Below are 8,550 nucleotides of genomic sequence, written 5' to 3' on the forward strand. Positions count from 1 at the left end.
CAGAAAGCGTACGAATTCCCTTTATTGACCATATTTTGAAGCCAGAGTCCATGGCGCCAGGTAGAAACATCGGGTTATCACAAATAGGTGTAAGAGGAGATATAATTTGGAACCTGTCCTCAAGTTTTTGGACCATTTGCCATGCCCTCACAGTGTTAATAGTAATGGGGTTACTGCAGTACGTTTTTAAAGTATAGTTTTTTCCCAAAAAAAGTAAGTTTTTTAAAGGGAACCTGGACATAGAGCTTTCTATATCAAGCCAGCAGGTATAGATGGTTGACGTTTTAATGTGCCTAGTGGCATGACCTCAGATTTGTTGAAATTGATTTTATAGCCCGAAAAGTCCCCAAACCTGTTAATGGTCTCTATGAGATGCGGGATAGAGTCCTCAGGCTGAGATAGAAATATGAGCACGTCGTCAGCATATAAAGAAATCTTGTGTTGTCTCTCCCCAATGGTCAGACCACATATCCCCCCATGGGTCCGCACCGCCTCTGCCAGAGGCTCCATAACCAGAGCAAAAAGCAGGGGCGATAGGGGGCAGCCTTGGCGTGTTCCCCTTTGCACCCGGAAATTTGGCGATCGTAAACCATTAGTAATAACAGCTGAGCAAGGCTCGCTGTAAAGTAATCTGATCCAATTAACAACATTTTTCCCCAGGCCAAACTTTCTCATAGCGTAGAAAAGATATGACCACTCAACGCGATCAAATGCCTTTTCGGCGTCTAGGGAAACAACTAGACCAGGCATTGCACTTTGATTGAAGAGCTGGATCACGTTGAGCAACCTACGCATGTTATTAAAGGAGCAACGTCCCTTAATGAAGCCAGTTTGATCCTCATTGATAAGTGTTGGGAGTAGGATCTCCAAACATTTCGCTAATATTTTTGAAAGGATCTTTAAGTCTACATTTAATAAGGAAATTGGCCTGTACGAGGCACAATCTTCCGGTGGTTTATTTTTTTTAAGTATTAGAGATATGTTGGCTTCCCTCAATGACATGGGCAAGTGACCTTTTCGAAAAGAGTCGTTAAACATGTGTAGCAGCGGTTCGACCAGTAGGGTGATGAGCTCCTTGTAAAATTCTACAATAAGAGAGTCAGGCCCTGCTGTTTTTCCAGACTGCAGACCTCCAATGGCTTCCGTGACTTCCTTAATGGTTATAGGACTGTCTAATGTTGATTTTTGGATTTCTGTCAAACAAGGAAGGTTAAAGTTGGAAAAAAAGGTGTCCATTAGCTCTGTAGTGTCATTAGAGATCTGAGACTCGTAGAGATTTTTGTAAAATCTTTTGAAGGTGTTGTTAATATCATCTGAGTCAAAGAGTTGTTGGCCATTCCTGTCGTTAATGAATGCTATATTTTGAGAGTCTGATTTCTTTTTGATCACGTATGACAAATATTTCCCAGGCTTGTCACCGTGTTCATATAGTTTTTGTTTTGCAAATCTCATTTTTTGGAATGACTACATATTAATAACAGCGATTTCATGAATCAATCCATAGTCTGGCTGGAAACAGGCCTTCTCTTGAACGTGAATGAAGAAGCTCCTTAAGTAAGTTTTATCTTGAAGCTTTTGAGTGTTCTTTAGGTTTTTATCTGCTTTAACTATTACCGGACAGCGGGGGCACGGAGCAGAGCAGAGCGGCCATTAGGGAGGAATCCTCCTCCGTGTTCAGCTCCATTTTGAACTGGCGGTAAAAAACTTATATTGGAACTTTATGATGAATAGAAATGTTGACAGGTTGATTTCTGTTAATAACAAACACAACTATAGTCAATAGAAAAAGAAAATATATATATGTAGAGCCGTCTTGGTTCATCTTTCCACTGTTCCTACAATCACCATTCTGGTCTGGTTGGAAACTAAAGGATCTAAACTAAAAGGATGTTCCTCTTTAACTAACAGGTCTATCTCTGTAGGGATCCATTAAAACAAGTCAATCATTGGCGTTATTCTACGAGTCAGATGAATAAATCAGCTGTTTGCTATTTGAGCTGCTCTGTTTCCTGCTGCTCCGTCATTCTTTAGTGTCCTCTGGAAACAGGTTGCTGTCCTTTACGTGTGACATCATCAGTGTCTTTGCTTTAGTCTGAAGAAACTCCAACAGATTTAAAACCACATGCAGTCACAGAAAAATACAACCAGGGAATAGAAAATGAAAATGAAATGAAATGAAAAGTCCCCAAGTAGGAAAATATAATGTTAATCTACCAAACAACAATAACTGGAGAGCATCCAATTAAACATGGCCGACTTTCAGTATGTCAATAATGAAGAGAGGAATGTTTGGACATATTACAGATTAATTTTTATTTTTATTTAACCTTTATTTAACCAGGTACAATCCCACTGAGCTACAGTAACTCTTCTTCCAGGGAGTCCTGGCAAGACAGGTGGCAATAAGTTTCATAATACATAAAAGTCAGGATAATGGTTCCATACTACACCACGAATCTCTATGGATATTACAACACAAACAAGACATTACAGTTAACTTAAGCTAATGCAGACATACAACTTAAAATCAGGTTCCACTGAGATTTGAACTCAGATCACTGGATTCAGAGTCCAGAGTGCTAACCATTACACCATGGAACCTTTCAAACTGTTGCAAGGGTTTGCTAGACAGTTTCTTTCATAATCTCCACATGTATGCTAGTAAAGGCACACAACAATCACAATGAAGATGAAAAAAAAAAACAATTATTGGCCAACTTAAGTCATTTAGTTAGCTAATTTTTCAGAGGATGTTAAGAACAGGTTTTGAAGGACTGGCCACAGACAGTGAATACAGCAGTAGATATGTCTACTGTGTACAAACACATGGTAACTTCACATGTGTTGACAATAAAGATGCTCACAAAATGCTGTACTTACCATTGAGTTTTGAGTTTTGCGCACATTCATTTCCGCTTAAATACAAAGAATTGCTAAGTTCTTTATTCCCAATATCATGTCTCAGACATTAGTTCCAGATGAAAACACTAAATGTCAGAAGTGGGATTTGAACCCACGCCTCCAATGGAGACTGGGACACGAAGGCAGCGCCTTGGACTGCCCGGCCATCCTGACTGATCCAACAGCTGATCAGTAGGACCTGTCTCCACTATACGGCCCAGTTTAATCTCCGTAAATTTTACGGAAATCCTGCAAACAGCTATGTTGACTGTTTATTTGTGTGGATTTTAAAATCTATCTGTCAACCCCATCTTGCCCGTATTGGATGGAATGATGTCAATTTGCACTTTTTATCTGTTATACATAACAACCTGGATGCAACAAAGAACCCTTTTCTCCTGTTTTGTACACAACCCAAAGTTTTACAAAACAAAAGATAACTTTCACCGAATCCCTCAGTTAAATCACAGTCAGTAACTTTACATGTGTTGACAACACATGCACTGTGTCCAAACCTTTCTGTGTAAAAAAATATCAAACTCAGACATTAGTTCCAGATGAAAACACTAGTTGTCAGAAGTGGGATTTGAACCCACGCCTCCAGTGGAGACTGCAACCTGAACGCAGCGCCTTGGACCGCTCGGCCATCCTGACTGATCCAACAAATGTTCAGTAGGACCTGTCTCAAAAATTATAATATAGTGAATGAAACATGTCATGATATAGTAGGTTCTCAGTCATCCATGTCATAGTTAACAAGGGAAGGTTTCTCAACTGTCAGCCCAAATATATGGAGACATGGAGACATGGAAGAAAGTCACCAGTGTGGCAATGTGCTTGACATTGGCAATAAATTGCACGGGATGTGAAGGGAATGTGCAATACAGACCAAATCCTATGGTGGGAATCAAGATCCACCAATGTTTCTGTCCACAATGTCCACCTGAATCCAGAAATGTCTCTGCCAGATGGGAAATAGACTGACAATTGGGTCAACATTGTGCAATTATCTTCAAAATGTCCAACTGAATCCACAAATAAACCTGCCAGATGGGAAATAAACTGATAACTGTCTTCATGGTCTAAATGTGTCATATATTGCCGTACAATTCCCACAATGAGTCCAGATGTGTCCGTTTTGGTTCTTGATCCATGCTATTACCCCAAAAGTGCACAACTGGGCCAAGGGACATTGGACTTGGTAAAAGGTCCTCCGCAGAAGTTTTGTCTCTTATCCAAGAGACTTCTTTAGTTGTTTTTTACACAGAAAGGGTTTGACACAGTGCCCACTCCCCCACCCATGTCTGACAGTTGAAAGCTGTGGGGAAAGAGGGGTTCCAAAGTTAATAGACCATTCAACAAGCAATTCTGATGCACTATACTGGCCCATTCAGGATGAGCACTGTATACTTTGACTGCAGCAACACAAATTCAAATTTCAGTGATCCCTAATTTTTATGGTGATTACGAGACTGAATGCAAAGTGTGTATCCCCCATGTAACTCAAAGCCTATCACTTCCAGTCAATACTGTCAAATTTGGAGCTCCTTCCAATTACATTAACAACCAGGGGCCTGTTGCACGAAACTAGGATAAGGCATCAAGCCGGGATATTCAAGTATCCTGGATGAATTTAGCTTGGACTCGGTTGCACGAAACCAGATTGAATTAAGCCCAGCCAAGTAACCATGGAGATTCATTCTTTGCGGCTAGCCTGGTCCAGAGCAGGCTAACAACCAGGCTAAGATTAATCCTGGAGTCTCATGTGTCAAATCAGCTGCAGCTCTGATCCGAAATAAACATGTTTAACAGTTATTGCGTTGTCTTCTGCATGTGCTCTGCTTTATTTTTATTAACATGCATTAGCCTACTTGTCACTTTTCCCGGTGGGACGGTACTATGTCGAGGCTGCCTGGCGTGCGGCCGCTGCCCGGTGGCCGGTGGCCGCCGCTGCCCGCTGCCCGCTGCCCGGTGGCTGCTGCCCGCTGCCCGGTGGCTGCTGCCCGGTGGCTGGTGCCTGGTGCCCGGTGGCCGGTGGCCGGTGGCTATTGCCTGCCAGCAGACTTGCGAGTTGTGTCAGTGTCCACTCTCTCTGTAAAAGTAGAGATGAGCAGCGCAGCGTCCGTGGTCTCAGCTTCAGGTTTATACAGGACGCGCTCCAGAGATTAAGTGTGACGATATTAATGTAGCGATATTCCAAGAAGATATTAATGGCAGACTGGTCAGAGACCAATACATTCATGATTTCATTTTGTTGCTTGTCCTTCTCTAATAAAGGACAGTTTGTGTTACTCCGTAATATGTAGGCCTAATGTTTTATTATAGCTTACATTGGTTTCATAACCTTCTCAATTAGTCTCACATCCCTGGACCAATGACGTGGCCTATATACGTACTGTATATAGTGTAGTTTACATTCATCACACCGGGAACACCACAATGCTTCTTAATCTTTTTATTTTAATGCTGTGACTTGTCAGAAGAAGAAAAAAAAAACATACACATTGTTTTACATATATGCACACAGCATATATTGAAGTCACTTACTTCTTTTTCTAGTTTTTGGCCCATTCTGATTGTTCGGTATGAACATTAATTGTATAAAGATATTTAGTATTAGACACAGCTTATAGAGATTTGTGCATATGGTTGTAAAACATGTTCTCACGTTGTGAATAAGGGTTTGAAATTAAGCCTAGAGTCCCTAGGGTCCATTTCCCAAGGAACATTAATTCCCTCTGCTCACTTTTAAGGCAAAGGCTAAATAATAATCCATTTTATTTATATAGTGCTTTACATGGTAAGCTATTAAAACACAGTGTAGCCTACAACTTTGTAAAAATGTGGAGTGACTATAGGCTAAGAAGATATTTTTACAACCATACACATTCAATCGGGTCCACTATGTTGGGCTTTTTCTCTCCGTTTGAGCCGTATTTCCCTTTTTGCATATTATATATTCTTCCCCTCCTCGTTACTTTCCATTAGAAGCTGCTGCTCATTGGGTGAAACATATGGCGCATGCGTCTTCTCAATTCTTCATCGGTAAATCTGTGATCGATCCCATGGTCTATTTGAGAAAGCCGTGAACGTGCACTCATCCCAGCTATCTACACCTGGATTGACATAGCTTCACCTGTTCATCCTGGCTCGGCAAACGTGCAACCGATTAAGCCGCGATGAGCAGATCACACTAAGTCAAGCTGCGCTTTTTCACTTATCCTGTATATCTTTATTCTGCTTTTGTGCAACAGGCCCCTGCATTGGCCGGGAATTTTGTCCTGTCTCCCGCGTGGCAGGTGAGAATTCTACAACTGAACCTCCAACATTTGACATGCTTTGAATTGCACCTCTGAAAAAAATCAGTCTGCATGGCCACATTATGTTTTCACAAGTGTCAGCAAAAAGGTAATTTTATCCATCTTCCATCAAACACGGATCACAGACTCTTGGGCGCCTAGTGCACCAACAATCAAAATGGAGCTAACATGCATGAATGAAATCTAGAAGTTAATATCACCAGAAATGAGCTGTTTGCCTTCACACAAACATTCCCCTTTTGTGAAGGGGCTAATTCCGAATAGTAGTAAAGGAAAGCTGCATTAGCCGGGAATCGGACCCAGGTCTCCCACGTGGCAGGCAAGAATTCTACCACTGAACCACCAATGCTTGACGCGGTATACATTCCCCCACTGAAAAAAGTCAGTCTGCATGGCCACAGTACGGTTTCACAATTGTCAGCATAAAGGTAATTTAATCCATCTTCCATCAAACACGGATGACAGTCTCTTGGGCTGCCTATTGCACCAACAACCAAAACGGAGCTAACATGCATGACTGAAATCTAGAAGTTAACATCACCAGAAATTTGCTGTTTGCCTTCACACAAACATTCCCCTTAAGTGCAAGGGCTAATTCAGAATAGTACTAAAGGAAACCTGCATTGGCCGGGAATCAGACCCAGGTCTCCCGCGTGGCAGGCGAGAATTTGACCACTGAATCACCAATGCTTGACGCACATTAAACTGCACCGCTGAAAAAATCAGTCTGCATGGCAACATTATGTTTTCACAAGTGTCAGCAAAAAGGTAATTTTAGCTGTCTTCAAGCAACCCCGGATCCCAGTCTCTTGGGGTGCCTAGTGCACCAACAAACAAAATGGAGCTAACATGCATGACTGAAATCTAGTCGACCAGAAATAAGTTGTTTGCCTTCACACAAACATGCCCCTTTTGTGCAGGGGTTAATTCCAAATAGTAGTGAAGGAAAAGTTCATTGGCTGGGAATCGGACCCAGGTCACCCACGCGGCAGACAAGAATTCTACCACTGAACCACCAATGCTTGATTGGGTCAAAATTGCACCAGTGAAAACAATCAGTCCGCATGGCCACATTATGTTTTCACAAATGTCAGCAAAAAAAGCTAATTACGAAAAGATGTAAAGGAAAACTGCATTGGCCAAGAACCGGACCCCGGTCTCAAGACTACGGGGTTGAGAGAGCACAAGACTCCAGGAAAGGGAAGAAGTTGAGTTAGTAACATGCATTAATGGGATGAGATTGCATGCAGATGGAGAGAAGGAGGAGAGAGGTGCTTAGTGCTCAAATCAAAATCAAAAAGAAGCAGAAACAGATAGTGGCAATAAAGTCAGATATTTAATAAGTGGAAGAAACAATATGATTATATTATTAGAGTCTACTTGAAGCTTTTTATATTTGTCTCTCTCTCTCACTCACACACACAGTGTACTACCACGTTGTTCTGCATCCATCTCCTCCCAGCCCTTGACATTTAGCAGCCCACAACACACACAGACACACACATACACGCCACAAGGTCTACTTACTAATGCATATACACATCAACTTTCTTTTTGATTAACTTTATTTTGGATTAATGCATATACACATCAACTTTATTTTGGATTAATGCATATACACATCAACTTTATTTTGAATTAATGAAAATACACATCATCTTTCTTTTAAGCTGCAGTTCTAGAATGTTAAGCTGCACTTCTAGAACAATAGGTTGAAGTTTTAGAATTTGAACATGCATTATCACCAGACTATAGTTTGATCTGAGGAACAGGAGGTCAGCACAGGCCATGATCGTAGAATGCAGGCACACTTTAGTCTGGTAAATTACAGGGATTTTTACACTGGGATGGAACTGCTAATCTTGCGATTGACAGACGATCTTCCCCAATACAGCCACCTGATACGGTACAGAACTCAGGCATTCCCACTCTCTAAAACACCACCGCCCAACGTGGGGCTCGAACCCACGACCCTGAAAATAAGAGTCTCATGCTCTACCGACTGAGCTAGCCAGGCGCTTCTTAACCCTTTTGTTGTCCTTCGTGTCCTGGGGACCCGTGCAGTTTTACCCATAGTGTTGTCCTCCGAGTCCCCGGGACCCGTGGCGTTGTACTTTGGGTTCCAGGGAGCCGTAGCATTGTCCTTTGTGTCCCAAGGACCCTTGACGTGGTCCTTTGGGTCCCCGGGACCCATGACATTGTCCTTTGGGTCCATAGGACCCGTGGCACTGGCCTTGCGGATCCCAAGGACCCGTGGCATTGTCCTTCAGGACACGGGGACCCTTGACATTGTCCTTCGGGTCCCAGGGACCCGTGGTACACTCAATTG

At 42.2% G+C, this 8,550-nt stretch overlaps 2 non-coding genes across 2 annotated transcripts; both read right to left on the reverse strand.

Moving 5' to 3' along the window:
* Nucleotides 1-2,529: 2,529 nt before the first annotated feature.
* On the reverse strand, nucleotides 2,530-2,601 carry trnaq-cug (transfer RNA glutamine (anticodon CUG)). The gene has a single exon. It is a non-coding gene; the product is annotated as a tRNA-Gln (tRNA).
* Nucleotides 2,602-8,165: 5,564 nt separating this feature from the next.
* On the reverse strand, nucleotides 8,166-8,238 carry trnak-cuu (transfer RNA lysine (anticodon CUU)). The gene has a single exon. It is a non-coding gene; the product is annotated as a tRNA-Lys (tRNA).
* Between the last annotated feature and the right edge of the window lie 312 nt (nucleotides 8,239-8,550).

Source organism: Etheostoma spectabile, unplaced genomic scaffold (assembly GCF_008692095.1).
Source record: "Etheostoma spectabile isolate EspeVRDwgs_2016 unplaced genomic scaffold, UIUC_Espe_1.0 scaffold00018646, whole genome shotgun sequence".
Lineage (NCBI taxonomy): Eukaryota > Metazoa > Chordata > Actinopteri > Perciformes > Percidae > Etheostoma > Etheostoma spectabile.